A 24,096-nucleotide genomic window follows, 5' to 3' on the forward strand; every position below is an offset into this window, starting at 1 on the left:
AGGAGAGCAAGACCAATAGAAACTTCCAGGTAATTCGAACCCACTTTGGAGTGACAAAAAGAGATTGGAGACCATTGAGGGACCATCAGTAGCCTCCTGTGGAAGGCATTCTCTTCAGCCTGGAGCTTAGAACAATCACTATACCCCACAAACCAGCCCCATAGGTAGCAATTGAAATAAATGTTGCTTTATACAAGGCAACATTTCTCTAACGGGCTTTAGGTCGAGCATAGCTGCAACGCAAAAAAGTGCCTCAACTGTTCTGTTGACTTGCTTCACCCATATGGCTAAAATAGGATCCCCCTTCAATTGGTTATTGAAAATGACTCCTAAATAGCAGAAGCCTGAGACTTTGTCCACAGGGTTTTCTTGTAAATAGAAGGTTTTAGTTTTAGCTGTTTTTGGGCCACAAACCATTATATATGATTTTTTAAGATTTAATTTCAGGTCCAAAGAGGACATAAACTCTACAAAAGCATCAAGGACTTTCTGTAGACTATTTGCTGTCCTTGCTAAGAGGGCATCAGTGTCTGTATAAAGGAGCGATAATATTAAATAATTACCAAACCTTGGGTAATCTGATTTCTTTTGCAGCAAGAAAGCCTCCAATCCATTTATGGTAACAAGGGAACAGAAACGGGGCCATGATACATCCCTGGTGAGCACCTTGGTTGAAAATAAGGGTTCATTACTATTACCTCCCGGGCCATAACTTATTTTCACCATAGTATTCCAGTGAAGCCTCCAGAGGGGAGTAACCAGGGTTCCTCCACCCCATATACCCATCATACTCCATAGATTATCACAATTTACAGTTTCAAAAGCACCCAACAGGCCTACGAACACCAGATGTAATGAGCACTTAATGAACATTGCATACTTGCTGATAAATAGCGCTAAATTCAGACACTGCTCAACTGTCCCATGTCCTTGTCTAAAGCCATACCGGGTCCTTGAAAAGATAATATTTTCATTGGCACACCCTTCTGTCGAGGTAACAGCACCCTGCCCAAGACCTTGGCCATTGCGTCTATCAAGGAAATTGGCCTATAGCACACCGGGGCATTTCTATGCTTTTTTTAAAAAAGTGGGACCATGATGTCCTCTTTCCAAGAAGAGGGAAGTGGACTACGGACAGCAGCCCCGAAAATATTGATAAGGATTGGAGCCCAGAGAGTGGGGTTACTTTTAAAAACATCAAGTGGGACACCATATGGGCCTGGTGCTTTATTGCAAATGCCCTGGTTAATGGCTGACTCCACCTCCGTCACAGGAATTGCTTGGCTAAATTCTGTAGCCAGTTCTATATCTTTGGTTGCAGCAATATCCCTTTCCTCATCACCGATCACCTTATCCAGGGTATCAAAAATGTGCAGAAAGTGCGCAACCCATGCTGTCGCTTTAATCAAACAGTCAATCTTAGTTTTAGGTCCTTCATTGAACAATGGTTGGTTGACAAAGTCCCAAAACTTCTATGAGTCCCTGAGATGACCAGCATCCAATAAATCAGACTAGTCTTCATTTCTATTCTCTTCCTTTTTAGCTTAAAAGAAGCGCATTATAGTTTTTATGTGCTGCCCTTACTATATCCTTATTTCTTGAGGCCGCATGAAGAGCAGCCTTTAACTGTTTATGGGCTTTGGTTCATGCACTATCAAACCAACAAAAAGACTAAGTGGAAGAGGTAGGCCGTTTAACTGTTAACTCAGACGATATGGCTTGACACAGAGTCTCAAATTCCCTAATCAGGGTGGTAGGGGTAGACTTAGCTGACAAACAACTATTTATTAAACAAGAAATATCCCTAACTATTTTAGCTTCGAAAGCTTGCAGATCAATCTGCCCCCATTTTAATCTGGGACCCTGGTTTGTGCTAAACAGGGATTGAGGGCAATACTCAATACCGATCCTTTCCCCCATATTTCATATTTAAACTAGTTATCACCATTCATAGGTACACAATAATAACACTCAATAAATAATTAACCAGGCTGGTCTTTTTATTTTGAAAAAGGAAAAAGTACATTTATTACATACACACTAATCAGTACTAAGCATCTATTTACTACTATACATAAGCTGATTGAAATTCTTATTGATGACATTGCAGAATCATTCTTACCCCTCCCAAAGGGGATCTAGTTCAATAAGTCACATCAAAACAGTCACCTGTGCTTAAAATGCATTGATTGACAATAACTTGAATTATTGCATATAATACTGGCAAAAAAGCATTCACACTTAAATCATGAATGGCTGTCAGCATAATTATTTCAATAAAACATGGACAAGACACATGTATAAGCATGTTTAAATTATTTGTGCACTCACAATAACTTTTAGCCTGAAATATGGAGTTAAAGTATAGCCTCCCAAGAGCATTACATTTCAAATCACAACAAGAGCAATTTCAGACTTTCACTCCATAGAGGGCATTGGACAGCATGAAAACACATGATGAACACCTTAAAGCCACAGAAACTGTAGCCTTAGACCTTGCCCCTAGAGGGTGCTGCACTTTCAGCTAATGAGCACATGCTCCAGCATGCGAAGTGCTTGAAAATGCTTTTGGAAACTCGGGAGGTTATTTTTTGCAGTCCCACTCAACATAGGATTGGGATTTCTAACGTCTGATTGCCTCCTGGAACCACCAAATTCAAAATATGTGTGTGTGTTTCTTGTAAATTCTGGGTAAGCCCCGCAGGGCAATGTGGGGCGCTCCTTCTCAAGCATGTACATTTTAGAGGAACAGCTCTCCTGCTGCTTGGGTGGGTGCTGCTGCTGATCGTTTGTGCTTCTTAGCACCCCACTATTTGGTTAGGGGAGCCAGATCCCACCCGATCACCATGCATGGTCCACACGGCGGGGGACAATCAAGAGAGCCCACCAATGGCTGTCCTCACCGGCTCTTCATGCGAGCAGCACTCCAGCATGCTGCCCTGGGAACTGGCAGCACGCTTCTGGCCTGCGCGCTCCCCCAGGCAGGCATGTGGCTTGTGGCTGGTCTCATGCTCCAGTCTTTTCCCCCCAACTAGGCCTCAGGGCAGGGCCGGCTTTAGGATTGGTGGCGCCCTGTGCGACAGTTTATTTTGCCGCCCCATGACCTCCTCCTCGGTTTCACTCACTACCACCTGACAAATGTGCCCCTCATCTCTCCATCGCTCCCCTTTCACAAACATTCATGTGTTTTAAAGCACTTATAATGGCTGGCTTTACTAATCCACTCAGCTATCCACATAAAATATAGGGGCATATTTAAGAGCCTCTAGCGCCATTCTAATGCTACATTAGCGTCATTTTGTTACACTAATGTGGAGTTAGAAGGCCAAAAAAACGGTGGAATATTTACAAGGTGGCACCAATGCATACACTGCGCCACTTTGTAACCCTTTGCGCTACATTTTGCCTGCGCAGACATAATGTATGCAAAGGTGGCATTCCCCCATTGGGGGGGGGAGGGTGGAGGGGGAAAAAAATGGCGCAAAGAAATCTGACAGATTTCTTTGCGTCATTTATTTCCAGCACTTTTACGCCTGCTCAGAGCAGACATTAAAAGGAGGCTTCCGTTGGTTACACTGGGCCTCTGGGTGCTTTGCAGGATTAGCATCAATATTTTTTATTCGAATCCTGCAAAGCACCGGACTAGTGTCAAAAATTCTGATGCTAGTCCCCTAACTGCTGCCATGGTGCACAGTATTTCTAAATACAGCGCACACATGGCTGCGTTAGGGGTCGCTAAGGGGTGCAAGAAAAGTGGTTCAGCACTGTGTGCAGCAACCGCTTTTTTTCAAATATGCCCCATAGAGGCATAGTTAAGAGCCCATAGTGCCATTCTAAAGCCACAATAGTGTCATTTTTTTACGCTAATGTGGCATTAGAATGCCAAAAACGCTGCACCATATTTACAAAGTGGCGCAATGCATGCATTGCATCACTTTGTAACCCTTTGCTCTACGTTATGCCTGTGCCAGGAATAATGTTTGCAAAGGGGGTATTCCCTGTTGGGGGGGTAAAATGACACAAAGAAATCTGTCAGATTTCTTTGCATGATTTTTTTCCAGCACTTTTAATGCCTGCTCGGAGCAGGCATTAAAAGGAGGCTTCCTTTGGTTACAATGGGCCTCTAGGTGCTTTGCAGGATTAGCGTAAAACATTGTGACGCTAATCCTGCAAAGCACCGGACTAGCCTAAAAAATTCTGATGCTAGTCCCCTAACTGCCGCCATGGTCCACCGTATTTTAAATATGACGCACACATGGTGGCATTAGGGGGGTGCTAAGGGGTGCAAGGATATTTAAGATTTTCTTAAATATGCCCCATAGTTCCGTTTTTTGCAACAGGTTATTAACTCTCTATGCTACTTCATGTTGAGTCAAAGCTGCCACTAGGCAAAACTCCCATCTCTCCCTAGCAGGAACATTAATCACAAGAGGTATCTTGACATTTTAATTGTTTCCTGAAGGCTGGATGCACAAGGAAATGTTCAGCCAGTGCTTTTAAATTGCAAATTTAGGAAAATATTGCTAAACACAGCACCCCCTGAGGTCAGCGTCCAGTGTGGCTGCACCCCTCGCACCGCCCAAAAGTCAGCCCTGCCTCATGGGGAGTTAAGGGACCAGTTTCCCTGGTCTTGGGGAGTGCCCCACTGGTCCTGGGGTCAATTGAATCAGAGCCCTTCATCCAGATGGTCATTCAGGAGTTATTCCTTCTAATTGTCCATTGCAGCTGCCTCCAGTTCCAGTGTCCAGTAGAAAACATGCCCAAGAGATAGCGGTCTCTCCTGGGAGATGGGATGGGAGGTTCCCGCAAGGATGCACCTCTGGCCTACTCCATTGGCAAATCACAGCTCTGCCCCTGTCCCAACCTCTCTGCACAGCCTGCTGGGTATTTCAAAATGGAGTCCCACCCGGAGTCACTTGCCACATCTGTTCTTGGGGTCTCAGCTCCACCCCTCGCAGGCATCACTGCCTGGGTCTTCCCGAGTAAAACTTCAAAGGAGGTTCCCTCCTTGTTTAGCTCTCGAGGTCTGGGCTCCCTCTTTTGTTTAATGGGCTGATTGATGCAGAGTAGATCACCCCCTCCCCCACGAGCTGGCTGAAGCACTGTTAATTGCTCTCATTGTTGGGGAAGAACTTTGTTCCTGCCCCTGGAGAGGAAATTAATTAACCCAGCCCATCAGGGTGACACAAGGACTGGACTCTGATACTGAGGTGAGCCAGGTATGTCTATAGACTTTGCTGAATTGATCTTTTCACAAAGGTTACACTCTAAATTGGTATGTCTCTAGTGTCTGTAGACCAAGGGGCAGTGGAGCTGCACTGTAAGGAAGCCTTTCCCACAAGTGTATAATGGAGTGTCACTGCAGGCAAGACAGCAAACCACACTGACTTTCCCTCGTGTGTACACCAACATTATAAGGCCTACCCCAGGTCAAAACCCAATCCTGCAGAATCCCCCTACGCTTGGCTACCTGTATGTAGTTACTGGGTTACTCATAACTGGCGTCTCCCACACAGCCCTCACACATCTGCACACCTCACACATGTGCACATGAGTGACCAACCAACTGGCTCTTACCATGGCTGTGCTGCAGCGACCTTACGTTAGAAGGCGGACACTGGAAGTAAACATGTGCAGTCCAATTACTATGAATTTACTGTAGGTGAGTCACAGGTTATGAGGCTTCCCCACACAAAAAGCCTAAATTCAGGTGTTCAAAAAGTGAAGAATCCTGTCAGATTAGATGAGTAGAAACTATCTTCCTACAAAGTGTAGTACAGTGGCACAGAGTAGATGGGCATAGAGTGGAGAAGAGTGTCACAGAGTGGCATAGAGTGCAATACAGTGTTGCAGACTGGAGGTGCATAGTAGCGTGTCGGACGGTGGTGCTGATTAAAGTACAATGGCATAGAGTTGGAAAAATGTGTAGTAGAGCGAAATTCAGTGGATTGCAGTACACTGGAGTGGGGTAGTGTAGAATGGAGTAAAGTGTCTTAGAGTGGAGTGGCTGAAGTTAATTGCTCGGACATATCAGCCCCCCTAGATGAGAAGAAGGGTCTCCCTCGATCCCTGTCGCTATCTCAAACACTGAGCCCTGAATCCCAGCCCGCGATCTTGCAACCTATAAACTTAGGAGCCCAGATGGATGTGCCAAATCTTTTGATTACCTTGACAGAGGAAATGAGAGGAACATTTTTGGATCTCCGAGCAGAACCAAGCAAAAATTAAAGAGAAGTGTGAAGTCTTGGAAAATAAGATAAACATATTGATGGAAAAAATGGGTCACAGGGAAGCTAGCGGTAAGGGTCTTCTTAGGCATGTGCTCTCGGAAGAGATTCAACAACTGAAGTCAGGGGAGAAGATATTGCAAGGTAGACTGGAGACCCTGGAAAATAATATGAGAAGGAATAACATTAGGCTGTTGAATGTCCCAGAGGAGGTGGAAGGGGACAACATTAAAGGGTATGTGATTTCATTTATCAGAGATTTCATCCCCGCACTAGGTCACCTTAATTTGGAGGTAGACATCCAAAGAGTACACCAATACCCCTTTAAGAGAAATCCAGCTAGAAAAAAAACCCAGGAAAATTCTGGTTAACTTTATATCTTACTCTATTAAGGAAATGATTCTGTTGGAAGCTTTAAAAGTCAATAGATTTTCCAAAGGGGAATGGTCTTCCTATTTCAGATCGGAGATCTCCAGGGTAACACAGGATAGACAATGGGAGCTGGGGACTTATATGCAAGAACTCAGGTCATTAGGGGCAACTGTCCAGGTGCGATTTTCAACAGCACTTAGAATCATGTGGAACAATAAGATGTACAACATAAGAGATCCTAATAAAGTCCATAAATTTTTAGAGCAGATGAAGGCAGAGGAATAAGCTTATGTAAAATTAATTGCCTAGGTTATTGAAAGCTCAAATTGAGGGTATTCCTTTTGACTCCTCTAATGGAAGCAGGGAGGTTTCCTCAGGGAGGGGGGAGGGGGTTCACTTTTAAAGTTTAGTTTAATGTCTATATCACAGGGTGCGGGCGCATATGGTAAAAAAATTAAAATAAAGTAGCCCTCATAAAGTCCAAGCTTGAAGAACAGACCACACTTAGGGTAGGCCCCCAGCGGCAGGAACTTCTTTTTTTTATTATAAGACCTAGAAACAAATTTTCCCATCTGAGGGTTCTATCTTGGAATGTTAATGGCCTAAGGGTAAAAGGACGTAGGCGAAAGATTCTTGAGTTTCTAGAGGGAATAGATGAAGAGGTGATAATTTTGCAGGAGACTCATCTATTACAGGACGAATGGGGGGTTGTACTGAAACATTTTAGATGGGTAGAACATTGTGTGAGTACTAATCAAACAGGAGTGGTTAAATGTATATCTATTTTATTCCAAACATCCATAAAGGCAACATTGGGTATTAATACTACAGACCCCAAGGGTTGATGGTTGACTGCGGAGATTAAAGCAGCTGGTACCTGGTTTACGATTGAGGGTTATTATTGTACTGTGATTGTATTGTAATAGTGTTTATATAGCGCCTACTACCCCTGACGAGGCGTCAAAGGGCTTTTCGGCGAGTAGCACGCTACTCCGGAACCCAAAATTATGGTCCAAATATTGATGATACAGCACCTTTTCGAAACCTATATAATCAATTATTGACCTCAAAGTACCCAGTTGTGTTAGGGAGTGACTTTAACATTTTGCTGGATCTAGTTTTGGATAAGTTCACTGCTAGAGGTATGGTGAATTCACCCAAAACTAGAACTTGGGTGAAACAGGCAATGGTAGATATTTGGCGTAGGAAGGCCAGCAGTGGCTCAAGATTTACTTTTTATAATAAAAAATATGGCCACCACTCCAGGATAGACTTCTTCTTGTTACATAGAAGTCTGTGTGGGAAAGTAAGATATGATGGTCATGCCCCAGGGCATCTATCGGATCACTGGGCAGTGAAATTGCACATTAATCTCGACACACCAACCATTCACTCCAGGTGGATGTTAGACCGAGTCTTGCTCTCTGATGAAGTGATCCTTGAAGGCCTAAAACATTCTACTAAAGATTTCTTTGCCACATACTATGGGTCTGCCTCACTGCAGGTAGTATGGGATACCTATAATGCGTATATAAGAGGGAGGCTAATTAGCATAGCTGCTTAGAGACACAGAGAAGAGAAGAAACAGTTACAAGAGCTTGAGTCCACTATATTGGAGCTACAACTTAAAATTAACATGTCTACGGATGAATCTCAAGGGACTAGTTTGGATAGTCAGATGGAGATAGCCAGGGCAAAATTTGAGGAATTCTTAAAAGCAAAGAATAGAAAAAGATGGGAAAATAGTAGGTTGGCACATTATGAGTATGAGGAGGGGTGTAGTAAGCTCCTAGCTTGCAATACTAAGGTTGAGCAAACAAGAAATAGTATAACATTACTTAAAAATGAAGAAACGGGGTGTTGTGTTATCGGGGTAGGAGAGATAGAAGACGCTTTTGTCTCCTTTCAGAAATTGTATATTAATGAATCAGAGGCCACAGTCAATCAGATCAGGGGGTATTTAGGTAAAATGTCACTCCCCGGCTTAGAAGAAACCGCAAGACAGGACCTGGAAGTAAGGATAAGAATGGAGAAACTTCACAAAACAATAGAGACCTTAGAAGGGGGAAATCACCTGGTCCTGATGGCTTACCAAATGAATTATATATGTCACTTATGAATGAGTTGGCGCCAATCATGTTCAAACTAATCAACACGTTTTTTTTGCTGAAGGTCTCTCGATGCCGAAAACTTGGAATGAGGCCACTATTAGTTTGATCTTGAAGCCAAATAAAGATCCAACACAATGTGAGCCTTTTAGACCTATCTCACTAAATAATTCAGACTATAAGATCTACACTCATATTCTATCAAAAAGGCTTGGAGGGGTATTTGCCGCACTGGTTCATGAGGACCAGAAGTGTTTTTATTAAAGGCAGACAACTCTCTGAACTAACACATGAGCTGTTGGGTGCAATAGATCTCGCAATACAGGATGACTCCCCCCTAGCGATCCTCACTATTGATGCTGCTAAAGCTTTGATCGGGGTTAGTTGGCTGTTTTAACTGAGGGTCATGGAGGGTAACAAGTTTGGGGATATTTTCATTAGAGTTATCAGGGCTTTATACAAGAATCCGGAAGCTAGGATACTGATTAATGGTAATATGTCATTGTAAGTCAAAATTGGGCGAGGGACCCCACAGGGCTTTCCACTTTCTCCCCTCCTCTTTGATTTATACATAGAGCCTTTGGCGATATTGATTAGAACAAACTCAAATATAGCATCCTTCCATTTGGGAGGCTGGGAGAAAAAAGTTGCATTGTATTCAGACGATATGTTGATATATACTAGTGACTTGGTGGGGTCTCTTCCAAGTTTCTGGCAATCGTTGGAGGAGTTTGGTAGGGTGTCAGGTTATCTGGTCAACCAACAGAAGACTGAGATTATGCAGTGGAATACCTCCTATGATACCTCTTTGGTTAAACAGGAGACAGGATATTTGGAGGTGCAGATTACAGCTAATCTGGAGGAAGTTGCCTGTGGTAATTTTAATAAGGTATGGACATCAACAAAGAAGCTGTTAAAAGTATGGGCTGCCCTTCCACTGTCTCTCATTGGTAGATCGATTGTCTTAAAAATGATCATACTACTGAAGTTTACCTTTCTATTTAACTCAATCCTGTTAGAATTTACGTCGGCGTGGCTTAAAAGGTTGCAGAGAGATTTAACTTCTTTCGTTTGGGCATCAAAGGGATTTTGTATTACCTGGAAGAAGCTGTGCAGGAAAAAAGACCAAGGGGGAATAGCAGCTCCAGATGTTTATAAATATTACATTGCTTTCCAGCTTAAAAAAAAATAAGAGGATTACTGAATGATAGACACAGTTACACCCCTTTTTTTAAAGTCATGACTGAGTATATTTCAGATGCAGGGTATCATTTTCTATTTAAGTATGGTCACCCGAAGTACTTCAAGAACGTCAGATTAAAGATCCTCAGATGTGGCGTTTCAGATACAATGAGCTCTAGGGATATCACATTATAGCTCCCTGTTGCCCATTTGGTATTCACCAGGTACCCCAGAATGTCTTCAGGATAAGCTCTCTATTCCAATATGAGAAAGAGGGGTGGCAAAGTGGGGCCAAATTTTAGAAGGTCATGACTTGATATCCTGGTCTATGTTCACAGAGCTAGTAGAGGATACTGTTTCCAAATTCAAATATTTCCAGCTGGTCAGCTGGTCAAGCATGCTTCCAAAAGTAGAGCAAGGGGATGACATCTGGGAGAAGAAGATAAGCCAAAGTCATAAGTATTGCAAAGAGGTTGCCCTATGGTCCTGGATGTTCATGGAGGCAGAAGAGAAACCTCTCTTTCTGCCAGAGAAGAAATGGGGCAAGGAGGTAGTATCGCTGGACATCGTCAATCTCTGGAAAGTATCTATGGCTACTCTTTGGGCTACAGTCAAATCTGGTACTCTAAAGAAAAACCATCTCTTTACACTGCACAGGGCATATTGGTCGCCTGAGAAGATAACCGCTTTATATACGGAAATATTGTCCCCAATGCAATGAAGAAAGGGCTGACAATATTCATATATTCTGGAACTGTCTGAGTCTCGGGTGGTTTTGGATGGATGTGGGAAAGGTGCTCGTGGATGTGATTAGCCCGGAAGTAAAGGTAAGCCTCGAATTAGTAATTTTTGGGACTAATATCGGGGAAGGTCTGACTCAGAAATTGGACAGATATCGAAGTCACATGCTGTTTGTGTTAATTCTTTTGGCATGACAGGAGATATGCTTAAAGCGGGTTCTCCCCCAAATACCAACTATACGTGAGTGGGTTACATTGGTGAATAATCTGTACCACTTAGAAAAGAGTGGACTTCCAAGTAAGAGGAATACATTTTGGTTACTGTGGGAGAAAAAGCTAAATTAAACTGAATTAGTATGAGTAGATTAATGCTTAGGGATAGTCCAATGATTATGAGTCCCTATAAGCATCCGTGTGGTAACAGCTGGTCTGGAATGGTAAACAGGCTGCTCTGCAATGGAAGCCACTGGCGGAGGGTGTCTCTGCCTGTACGGCTTATGGACAGATGGGGGAACGGAGAGGATTTTCTTCCACTTGTTGAGGTCTTCCTCTCTGCGTTCTAAACCTATTGTTCTTCTAGCCCAGTTGGACATATTATGAGGACAAAGCAAGTAAAAAAAAGAAAAATGAAAAAACAAAGTGGAGTGGCATGTTGTAGACTATAGTGGCATGGAGTGCAGTATAGTGAAGTGGCGTAGCATACAGTTGAGTAAAGTGTCATAAATTGGAGTACTGTGTTGCACAGGAGTGTCTAGTGGAGTGTCGTACAGTATTGGAGAGCAATGTAGACTACAGAAGAGTAGAGTGGCATACATTCTAATTGAGTTTTGTAGAGTGGACACAGTACAGTGTTGTAGAGTGGGTACAGTATATTGCCATACAGGTTTAGAGTACAATGGCATTGAATGCAATAGAGTGGAGTGGGGTACAGTGGAGTAGTGGAGAAGAGTGGGGTGCAGTGGCATACGAAGAGTTGTGTACAGTGTTGAATAGTGGACTAGTGTGTTGTGCACAGAGTGCAGTGGAGTGTTGTAGAGTAGAGTTGCATAGAGTACAGTAGTGTGTGCAACAGTGGTGGAGCTTGAGTAGATTGTTGAGTGGATTGTTGTATAGTAGATTACAGAGAGGTAAAGTCCCTACACTGGAGTAGAGTTGAATAGAGTGGTCTAAAGCAGTGTGGAGTAAAGTACAATAGAGTGAATTGGTGTACTGTAGAGTAGAGTGGCATGGAGTGGAGTATACTGGCATAGCGTAGGTCATATAAATTGGAGTGGGGTCTCGTAGAGTGGAGTGTTGTGTCATATAGAACCGTGTTATAAATTGGAATAGAGTGTTGTACATTAGGGTGTGTGGCCAGAGAGAGAAGTATAGAGTTGGACAGTGGAGTGTATGAGGATATAATGGAGTAATATGTCGTAGAGTGCCATGAAGTGTAGTAGACTTTTATAAAGTGGATATATAGAGTGGAAGAGACTGTCATACAATAGAACGGCGTAGAATGGAGTTGTGTACACTGTTGTGGCATAGAGTGGATTACTTTAAAGTGGAGTATCATACAGTGGAATACTGTACAGTGGAGTGGCATACAGTGGAATAATGTAGATTGGAGTGGTCTACAGTGAAGTGTTGTAGATTGGAGTAGAGTAAAGTGGATTCGCACAGAGTGTGGCGGTATACACTGAAGTGGCATAGCATAGAGTCAGGGAAACTGTTATAAACTGGAGTGGCGTCTCATACAGTAGAGTGGAATGATATGCCGTACAGTGTTGGAAACGCAGCGTGGAGTAGAGTTTTGTACAATAGAGTATATGGGCACAGGGTTGAGTGCAAATATGAACAGTGCAGTGTACAGGCACAAAGTGGAGTAGAGTTAGTAATGTGGCACAGTGTAGTACTGTTTTGTAGAGTGGATTTATATAGAGTAGAGGAGAGTGTACTGGAGTGGCAGAGTGGAGTAGCGTACTATGGAGTGGCAGAAAGTGGAATAGCATAGAGTGCAGTAGTGTAGGCTAGAGAGATGTAAAGTGGAGTGCCGTAGAGTGTAATAGCTTATGGTGGAGTAGCGTACAGTGGAGTTGCTTAAAGTGTGATAGCGTTTATTGTAGAAATGTACAGTGGAGTGGCGTACAGAGGAGTGGTGAACAGTGAAGTGGTTTTGACTGGAGTGGTGTATTTTGGGGTGGGGTAGAATGTAATAGCTCACAGTGGAGTGGGATACACTAGAGTGGGCTAAAGTGTAATAGATGTTCGAAGATTGAAGTTGCATACAGTGTAATAGTGTTGAATGGAGTGGTGTACAGTGGAATAGCGTAGAGTGGAGAACGCAGGAGTGCATTTGAGCAGAATAACATAGAGTGGAATAACGTAGAAAAGAATAGCGTGCAGTGGAGCAGTGAACAGTGAAGTGGTATAGACTTGAGTAGTATTCAGTGGAGTGGGATAAAATGGACGAGCATATAGTGGAATGGTGTAGAGTGGAGTGGAACAGAGTGGAGTGGAGTCCAATGGAGTAGCATAGAATGGAGTGACATGGAGTAGAGTGGTGTACACTGGAATGGCATAGAGTGGAGTAGTGTATAGTTGAGTGGCATACAGTGGAATATCATAGAGTGGAGTGGTGTACAGTAGAGTTGCATAGGCTGGAATAGTGTATAGTGGAGTAACGTACATTACAGTGGAGTACAGTGTAGTGGTGTAGACTGGAGTGGTGTACACTAGAAAGCGGTAGAATGTAATAGCATACAGAGGAGTTTAGTGGCTTGGCCTCCAATGGAATAGCATAGAATGGAGTGGAGTAGAGTTGGAGTGGCATACACTGGAGTGGCGGAGATTGGAGTACCATATGGTGGAGTGGCATAGCGTGGAGTGGTAAACAGTGGAATTGTGTAGAATAGTATAGCATATACTGGAGTAGCGTATAGGCAGTGGCATACCCTGAAGAAGCGTAGAGTGGAGTTACATACAGTGTAATAGTGTAGAGTAGACTGATATAGATTGGAGTTGTGTATAATGTAATAGCATAGAGTGGAGTGGCATCAGTGGAGTGTTGTACAGTGGAGTGGCATAGGGTGAGGAGCTGTATAATGGAGTGGTGTATACCGGAGTAGGGTACAGTGGTGTTGCGTACAGTGTATTAGCATGGAGTGGCATAGACTGGAGTCTCATACAGTGAACATGCATAGAGTGGAGAGGTGTAGAGTGGAATAGCATATTATGGAGTCGCTACAGTGTCATGGCATTCCATTGTATGTGAAATTTACCAGCAATGTTGATTATGGTATACAGAGAAATGCAAAACAGTGAATTGTGCTGCTTTGCGTTTCTCCAGATTTATCAACCAACCAACGCAGGGCCACACATGGCAGCTGTGCGATCCTTTGTAAATCTGAAGTATTGCATTGCCCATGTGACACCATGAGTGATGCAAGGGTACTGCAAACCAATAATACAGTTAGGCCTTGGTTAAATGTAGGGTGATGGTATACTGTGAAATCTTTGCAGTATATGGTACATGGTGATGACAAGCCAGTATATAATTGGGCAATTACTTTTTTAAGAGAAAGAAAAGTCAGTCACATTGTTTTTACTACACTTTGGCTGTGTTCAGTGTTAGGACCTCAGATACTGCTTAGTAGTAGATCTCTACCTATGACCACTTTATTTGAGGGCTAATAGGTAGGGAAATCCATTTATATATTTTTAAATAAGGGTAGAGCCAGGTACTGTGGTAGCTTCACAAAGGTTTTTGCAATTTCGCAAAAGTACTGCAGTGAAGGGTATCACTAAGTTTAAATGCCAGATAACTTAATACTTACCTTACTTAACTGCAGTACTCAAAAAGTATCATATCTGCACCATAATGTATAATCCTGATAAATTTCATGTAAATCCATTCAGTCGTTTTTGAGCTATGTCAAATACAATTGTCTATGGAAAATGCATTGGTCGGAAAACACATATTGGGAACCCCTTTCATCTTTGCACTCCCTTAAGGATTCATCGGAAAAATTTATATAACCTCAAAATGTTGAAAATCCTGTAGGCCTGGAAAGTTTTGTGGGGTTTTGTCAAATTGGTTCAAAGTTATTAAGGAGCTCATATCTGCGGAATTCTTATCTTTCAGAATAATGACTAACTACAGAGTGGTAATCAGAGTTAATTTGATTTCTTTCTTTTTACCTACAGTATTTGTTATGTATTTGCTTACTGGTTTACTTATTCAAGAGTTCTCCTACCCTGCAGCCACTGAAAAAACGATCCAACCTTCCTAGACCCTCTGCAACTCCCTTGCCCGCTACTTCCTTGACAAGATCAAAGCTATCTACAACAACTTTCCTCCATAAGCTACCAACATAGGTCACCCTTTGTCTCTGTCTAAGGACCCCCGGCCACCTCATCACAGACTGGACGACACTATCCATACAGGACACAGCTGCCCTCATGACCTCAACCTACTCTAGTGCACCCATTGACCCCTGCCCACACTACATCTTCAACCCTGGTCAGAATGAGATCAGCAGCTTCCTCCCTCACATCTGCAACACCTCCATCAAGACTGCCACCATCTCAGAGGCATCAAGCCTCCAGCCAACCCCAGCAAGCTCAAACATTACCAGCCCATCGCTCTGCTCCCCTTCCCAGCCAAGGTCCTGGAAAAAGCCATCAACATGTAACTCTCTGAACACCTAGACAGACACAACCTGTTAGACTCCTCCAAAGGCTGTTTCCACATCAACTACAGCACAGAGACTGCCCTAATCGCCACAACAGACCACATCAGGACTCTCCTGGACCACAGAGAAAAATCAGCCGTGTTCCTCCTAGACTTCTCTGTTGCGTTCAACACCATCTCCCACTTCACCCTCACCTCCAGACTCCACCACATCTGGATCTGAAGCAACACCCTCAAATAGATCTATGCATTCATTACAGGCTGCACCCAGAGGGTCTGCCTTCCACCCTCCATGTCAGAACCGAAGAACATAATTTGTGGCGTCCAACAGGGATCCTGCCCCAGCCTCACCCTCTTCAATGTCTATGTGATACCGTTAGCTGAGCTCTTCCACTCCCATGGACTCAACATCCCAGGGACTTAGCATCACCTCCTACGCAGACGACAAGCAACTAATACTCTCCTTCTCCAAATACCACGCCACACCCAGAGACAACATCAGCAACGCCATGACACATGCCGACGAATGGATTAGATCCAACTGCCTGAAGCTGAACACTGACAAAACAGAGGTGATCATCTTCAGAATTAACCCCTCCCCATGGGATGACTCCTGGTGGTCATCCACACTCAGACAGTCTTCAACCCCTACAGACCTTACCTTCAGCAGATAAACACAGTGTTCTCCTCCAGCTTCCATAACCTCCACTTGCTACTTAAGATCTTCAAATGGATCCCCATCAAAACCAGAAAGACAGTGATCCAGGCTGTTATCACCATCAGACTAGACTAAGGAAACGCCCTGTATATCGGATTCCCCACTCAGCTCTTCCACCACCTCCAGACCATTCAGAATGCTGATGCAAGACTCGTCCTAGACCTTCCCAGAAAGGCTCACATCACCCCCACCTCAGAGAGCAACACTGGCTGCCGGTGCACAAGAGGTGCAAATTCAAGGTCCTCACCATTGCATAAAAAGCACTCCTCAACATCAACTCTCCTTCCACCAGCCTATCGGGGTGCTTCGCTCTATAACCCTCGCCCTCATGCAGATCCCGAGAATCCGCCACAGCAGAGTTCACTCCTTCTCCTACCTCGCTGCTAAGACCTGGAACAATCCACTCCCCACCTGCGCACATCCTCCTTGACTTCAGTTAAAAACTCAAGACGTGGCCATTTTAGGAGTAGTCATCAACGTACAATAAACCTCCCAGAGCGCTTTACAAATCCATTGATTGATTTATTTATTGATGTGACCATAAATGTGTCTTTTAGTTGTTCATGTAGTAATACTGAAACGCTACCCATGCAGTCTAGTGTATTTTTTTGGCTACCTTGCTACGTTTAGTTGGATTGTGCTACATATAAAGCCCAAAGTGAATGGAAGCCTATCATTGTTGATATAAAAATTAAGTTTCATATTTTTTTCCTAATGACCAATTATCATGTCCTCCATACAGTAGTTTGTGTAGCTCACTGCTAGGACTCTTTTCCATTTCATTGCACAGGAGTACTTATGTATCTGTTTAGCATTTATAGAGTGCATAGCTACCTGTGGGCATCCCAGAGCCGGCTCAGCGACACAGACTGACCGAAGAGATCTAGAGGGGGCTACTGTTGAAAAGCCAGGTCTTTAAACATTTTCGGAAGGGGCGTTCCTTGTTGTCTATCCACAAAGTATAGGGGATCGAGTTCCAAAGTTTGGCCACGTTGTAGCTAAAGGGCTGTCCTCCAACTCTGGCTCTTTTAATGGAAGGAACCACAGCCCAGCGGGCATTGGTAGATAGTACAGTTATGTTCAGACTATAGACAATGATCAAGGGTCACAAGATCAGGGGGTCTTTGTCTGGAATTGCCCTATGAGCCATACAGAGGGCTTTGAATGAGATTCGCTGGGCTACTGGAAGCCAGTGGAGGGAGATCAATGCTTGACAAGCAGACTTGTGCCTGGCATATTATGCAGAACCAGAGCTACAGAGTTCTGCCCCAGCTGCAGTTTTCTGGTTACCATTTTTGGTGCTCCCAGGAACAAGAGTTTCCGTAGTCCAGGAGGGAGAGAACGAGTGCCTAGACCAATGTTCTTTTAGAGGCTGGGGGAGCAGGTACAGAATTTTTCGAAGCATCCTGAGGGTGCAGTGGTAGGTTCCCAACACCTTTGTTGCTTTGATATCTGTTTAGACTTCAGATTGAGAAAAGACAAGTGGGCATCTGTTTAGCTATGCTTCAGAATGAGAAAAGACAAAATGAATGGAATGGCAACAATGCAGCACTCTTAGTCTCAGTAATACATTTATTAAGGCACTTCTCAAGGTTCGTACAGGGAAAGCGCGCAGGTCAAATGCAGCAACACAAGTACACTTCTGAAAATAATCACAGCAGTAGAATAATAATAATGATCATTGAAACAAACAATGAAAATACACTACTTCAATCATGGCTAATATATATATATATATATATATATATATATATATATATATATATATATATAGTGATTATATATTCATGCACAACGCAAAGCTAAAAATATGAAGTAATCATCTCTTTGCCAACCTCGAGTCGAGAACCCAGACAACTGCTGAAAGAGAGTACCACCCTCAATGGGAATCTGGGCAAAGGCGTTCCCTTCCTGATTGAGTTCTGTCTAACCCCAGTCATCAAGCTTCCCTCTTAAGTACCTTAAACAAGCTGGATAGGAGAATTCTAGAAACTACCCTCCGCTAATTGTAAGATGCTGTTCAAACACTGGCCACACCTGGTCAGTGTTGGAAAGGAGCACACGTGAGACTTGCCAACTCTCACAGGGTTTTTCCAAGACCAAGGTGTTCCCTGCCTTACCATAAACATTCTCATCCTGGTACATCCTATCATCAGTGCTCTTCACTCCTCCATGTTATGTACCGATCCTTCAGTGAGAAAGAGCGAAAACATGTTGCACAATCTGTGCGCGGAAAAATACCTGATGGTGTATGAAGCTAAGCTAAACACAAAATGGAGTCAGTGGTCAAGATGGAGTTGGTGGTTAAATACGAATAGCATTACAGTATCCATGGTAAAGGAGTTGTCTAGCCATACCCCCAGGCTATTTATAGCCGTCTTGGGCACAGGGGAGAACCCATGCAGACTGGCCATCCTAGACTAGAATGGAAATTGAGAAAATTGCCAAGAATCATAAGCTCTGATTCTTCCCAATATAGTTTGAGGCAGGAGTTGTTCATCCATTTGGCTACTTCCTCTAGGCTAAGGCCTAGGATGGGGGAAAGAGGGTCTTCATTTTGTGAGAGAGCGCGAAGACAAACTATATGTCATCCGCATATGTGATTATTGAGATCCTAGTTGGAAGGACAATGTCTGCCCAGGGACGCATATGCAAGATAGTGTAGAACTTGATGATGAGGCCTATGGTACTCCAAATTTAAGATGAAAAGTATCCAAAGTACAGCATCATTCAAAAAAACAGAAAGGTCCTGTACTTCAGTAAGGAGTGGCGCCAAGAGAGAGCTCTTCCCGAGATGTCTGCACTTTATATTCAGTCAATGAAAATCTTGTCTATGACAGTATCAAATGCTGCTCTAAGATCATGGGGAATGATAGCTGCTGAGTCTCCTTGGTCCAGCTGCATTTTAGCTTCCTTCACTATTGTCAGGAGAGGTGTTTCTGTACCATGTTTAGGTGAAGAATGTTGTGGTCTTCTAGAAATTCTGAAAGGTACTGGTTGACATGTTTCTCCAGGACTTTGCTCAGCCCGGGCAGCAGCAAGATTGGTCTGTAATTTCCTGGATCAAGATGGTCTGAGTTGGACTTTTTGGGTATTGCTTTAACCATGGTGTGTTTCCACGCCGCTGGTACTATTCTTTTGACTAAGGAAAGGTTTAGCATTTCTAGTAAAGTGGGCAAGATCTGTTCGGTGTGGCGCAACCGGGACCATTGGTGATCCTCACTTGACTTTATTGAAGGTGGCAGACAAGTTATCTAAAGTCATGATAGGAAAAGCTGTGAGGGAGATATTGCCAATTTCCTGTCTATTCCTAAATAGCAGATTGTGGTCTTAATCAGTCTTTTGGAAGACTAGGTAGATATAATGGATTTATTTTTCAAAGAATCTAGCTGTCATTGCACTGGAGTATTGAAGGTTCAATGATCAGACCATTTGAACAAGCTGAAATAGACTTTAAACAATTTGAAACATTTTGTTTGGGGCATTAGATGCAAGATTAAATATTTCATTGTAGTATGTTGCATGCACTCTTTTGATTTCGGAGAGGTATTGTCTCATAGCTCCTTGGTATATTTAATTTGATTATTTCACTGTAATCTTCCCTCCATATACCCTTAGCTGTTTTGCATTCTTGCTTTAGAGTCCAAACGTTGGGAGTGTACCAGGGGGCAGATTTAACTTTGGCACGTCTGGTGTGAGTTTTTTGGGGATCACTTGATCATGGGAATATTTTACACACTGAGAGATCTTCTTATTGACTATGGAATGGTCTGAGCACAATTCGAGTATTGTGTTATTAAAGACCTGCTTCCATGTATCACAGTGTAATTTAGCCCAACTGCCGTCTTTTTTTAATGTATATGGTATGGGGGTTGATGGCGTGCAAGGAAGATCTAGGACCAAGGGGATCATGAGGTGATCTGACAGATTACTGAAAATGCGTCTAGTACTTTCAAAAAGGAATCATGAGAAAGAATGGGATCAAGTAGATGGCCTTTTTCATGTGTGGGCCCTGAAACCATTTTGGAGAGTTGAATGGCCGAAAGGTCCCGCAGGAGACCAGTTGCTTGGGCCTGGAGTGCTTTTCAAAACAAATGTTAATGTCTCCCAGTATGGTGCTGTTGGGTTTACTACTGGTCATAATGGCGATTGCCTTGGGGAGAGTCTGCAGAAACTTCCCATTTGGGCCAAGTGGCCGGTATAGGAGAGGTCCTGAGAAGGTGTGTGTAGGGGACATTGAAATGGAAATTGTCATGCTTTCACAGTCGGGGAGCTGAAGGGGTTCAATGAGGCATCTGAGATCCATCTTGAGGATTATGGCAATTTCTCAGCTCTTCTTCGTGTTCTCTCAGTCTTTCAAGCAAATGTAATAACCAGGGGGTAGGACCTGGACAAAGTCAGGCCCTGACTCCGCAAGACAACCACGCTGAGTTTCTTTTCCACTAAAAAGGGAAGTGTTTCAGTTTTTGGCATGGGAGTGATCTACACTTGATCATGAACAAGTGGCAAGTGGATTTGGTGGTGAATGTTGTCTTTGGGACAAAGGCCTAAGAGAGGAACTTAAAGCAGTGATTGCACTGTGTTGTGTTTCCCCTTGGGAGTACCACCAAAGGTGAGTAATTGCATAGAGGAATAATGTAACTTACTTGACTGTTTTGGATCAGATTTTCTGGTCCCTGGTCCTGTTTGAGAGCCGACGGGTGCAGACGGGCTTGTCTTTGACATGCCGGTGGAGTGCTTGCTGTGTGTGTCCACTGCACATCCATGTCCCGGGCTTCATTTTATAGTGAGGTTCAGTGGAACACTGGAGCACCGACCAAGATGGTCTCCCACAGTGTCCAATTTCACGCCCCCAAGAGCCCCCTTCCTTATTGATTAAAGTACAGCAGAAAAATATTATTGTGCATAGAAACGCCTTTCAGTTGTGAAAAGATTTTTTTTTTAAAACAGAGATGAACAAGGTATTTTAAAAAATTATTGAGCATCAGTGCAACAAAATATTAAACTTTCCCCCAAAGCACTCGGTGGCAGCTGGACGCTCCTCCAACACATCTGCGTCCCAGGCTTCATTTTATAGTGAGGGCAAGGGGAACAATGCCATGGCGACAAAGATGGTGTCTCACAGTGTCCAATTTCCACCCACGCGCCACCTTCCTTATTGCTTAAAGTGCTGCAGACAAATACAGTTGTGCAAAGAAAAACCTGTAGAAAATATTTTTTGTAAAACAGTGATGAACAAGTTATTTAAAAAAATATATTTAGAAGCAGTTCAACAAAATATTAACAAACGTCCCCCAGAAGCGCACGGTGGCAGCAGGAAGCAAAGGAAGTTGGTTTTTTGTTTAGCTTGTTGGGCAGAGATTTATTTTGCGAGTCAGAGAGAATGGAAAGAAAACTTATGTAGAGTGAGATGTATTCTATTTGTTAAGTATTTGCTTATGGATTTCCATTAGCATGTGACAATAATTAGGTCTGTCAGTTGTTCATGAGTATATCTAAAACTTTACATATACGGTCTAGTTATTCTTCAGGCTTCCTTGCTACGTTTGGTAGGATAGTGCTAAATATGAAGGCCAAAGTGAATGAAAGGCAATCATTGTAATTGTTATAAAATTTATGATTATCATTTTTTTCATAGTGGCCAATTATCACGTGCTCCAAATAGTAGTGTGTACGGCTAACTGCTAAGGCAAGTTTTCATTTTGTTGCACATGAGTACATAAGAAAGATGACTTTTGCTTGGCTTGTTGGCCCAATTTTATTTTGCGAGCCAGAGAGCATGCAAAGAAAATCTATGTAGATTAAGCTATATTCTATTTGTTATGTATTTGTTTAAAGCTTTCCATTAGCATGTGGCCATAAATGGGTCTTTCAGTTGTTCATGTAGTAAATCTGAAACTGTACATTTGCAGTTTATTTTACTTTTTGAGCTTCCTTGCTACTTTTAGTTGGACTGTAATACAAATGGAGGCCTAAGTGAATCAAAGCCAATCGTTGTTGTTATAAAATTAGGTTTATCTGTTTTTGCCTAATGACCAATTATCATGTCCTCCATATAGTAGATTGTGTAGCTCACTGTTAGGTCACCTTTTTATTTTGTTGCACTGGAATACATAAGGAGGTTGGGTTTTGTTTGGCTTGCTGTGCAAAGTTTTTCTTTGTGAGCCAGAGCACACGCAAAGAAAATGTAAGAAGAGTAAGATGATTTCTATTCATTATGTATTTCTTTATCGATTTTCTTTTGCATGTGACCATAAATAGATCTTTCAGTTCTTCATGTAGTAAATCTAAAACCTTTACATATGCTAGTTTATTTTTTGGGATTCCTTGCTACATTTAGAAGGATTGTGCTACACATGAAGGCCAAAGTGAATCAAAGACAATCATTGCTATTGTTATTAAAATTAAGATTGTTACTTTATTCCTAGTGACAAATTATCATGCCCTCCAAATAGTACTTTGTGTGGCTCTCTGCTATGTCATTTTGTCATCTTGTTGCACCGGGGTGTATGAGAAAGTTGGTTTTTGTTTGGCTTGTTGACCAATTGTTTTGTGAGCCAAAGAGCATTCAAAGAAGAAAACGTATGTAGATTAGGATGTATTCTGTTTGTTATGTATATGTTTATAGTTTTCCATTAGCATGTGTCCATAAATGTGCCTTTAAGTTGTTAACCTAGTAAATTTGAAACTCTACATATTCAGTCCAGTTTCAGTTTTGGTCTTCCTTGCTACTTTTAGAACTATAGGGCTATAAGATATCACAAAGTTGAAAAACCTTAAATCTTCGGAAATACCTACTCTACTTATCCGCAATATCCAAAATAATCACCTGAGCACTCTAATATCTAATGCTGCCAAATTTCAGCAAAATCAGACTAACCGTTTTCGTGCTGCGCAAAATACAATAGTCTATATAAAATGTGTTGGATTTAAAGCCTGTTTTAAGACCTCCTTTTTTCTTTGCACCTCCCTTGACCAAATGCTCCAAAACCTTCAGTACTCCGACAATGAAACAGGGGCAACAGATCATCAAAGTTGCATGGACATTCACTAAACGACAAAAATTAAAAAAAACTAGATCTAGTCACCCTAACTATAACTACAGAGTGACTTCCACCGCATATATACATACGTGCTAAAGGTAGGTGTCTGGGGAAGATTCTATTTGAAGGTGCCTACAGAAGGGGCTCCGTTTATTTTTAAATGGAAGATCTTCCACAGGAGATTAGTGAGATGAGCTTGCATCACCAGGAATGCAGGGCTCTTTGACAGTGGGCCAGAATTAAGGCAGTGGTTATCATTGGATGTTAGCTTAGTAGCAGTAGTAGAGTAGTAGGAGAACCAACAAGAGCAATGGGAGTCAGACAAACTTCTGTGGAAGGAGAATGATACAAGGAGGACAGAAGTATGACGCGGCCGTCTAGTGGTGTGATTTTCTGAGAGCTGGAGAGACATAAGGTTACAATGAAGGATCTGTGAGCAAGTGCCACTTGAATACTTTCTACCTGGCCACTGCAAATGAATGCATGGACTCTTACAGCAAACCCTTTATTAAAAGACCCCAGCTCTAAAAGTCCAACAGGGAAGTTCAAACAATTTCTCTCACTACTGGGGCATCATTATTTCTTAAAACCCTCTTAATATTTTAGTAGTAACTGATAAATACATTCCCTTTGAATATCCATGATGTTATTTATAATTGTTTTGTACAATGTCAGTTGTTTTGTCAGCCACCACCTTGGACTGCGTTAATCATTGGGTTTGGCCCAACTAAATTAACAAGGAACTGCCTATTTACTCGACCGCCGGGCAAATAGTACATAATCTCTACTATTTGCCCAGCAGTCAGCAAAGTAGTACCTAATATCTGCTGTTTAGCTGGCCACAGGCTAAATAGTAGAGGTGTACATTTTGCCTGGGGGTCTGATAATTATTGGGAAGGAGGCCTTTCTTTAGCTGACCATGAAGAAATAAGGGACAACTAGCAATGGTAGGGTGGTAGCCATCTTGTAATGGGGATGCAACATGTGTGAGGCATTTGATTGTAAGTGCCTGTACAAATGTACAATAGGTTGTA

The sequence above is a fragment of the Pleurodeles waltl genome, chromosome 9 (assembly GCF_031143425.1).
Source record: "Pleurodeles waltl isolate 20211129_DDA chromosome 9, aPleWal1.hap1.20221129, whole genome shotgun sequence".
In the NCBI taxonomy this organism is placed as follows: Eukaryota; Metazoa; Chordata; class Amphibia; order Caudata; family Salamandridae; genus Pleurodeles; species Pleurodeles waltl.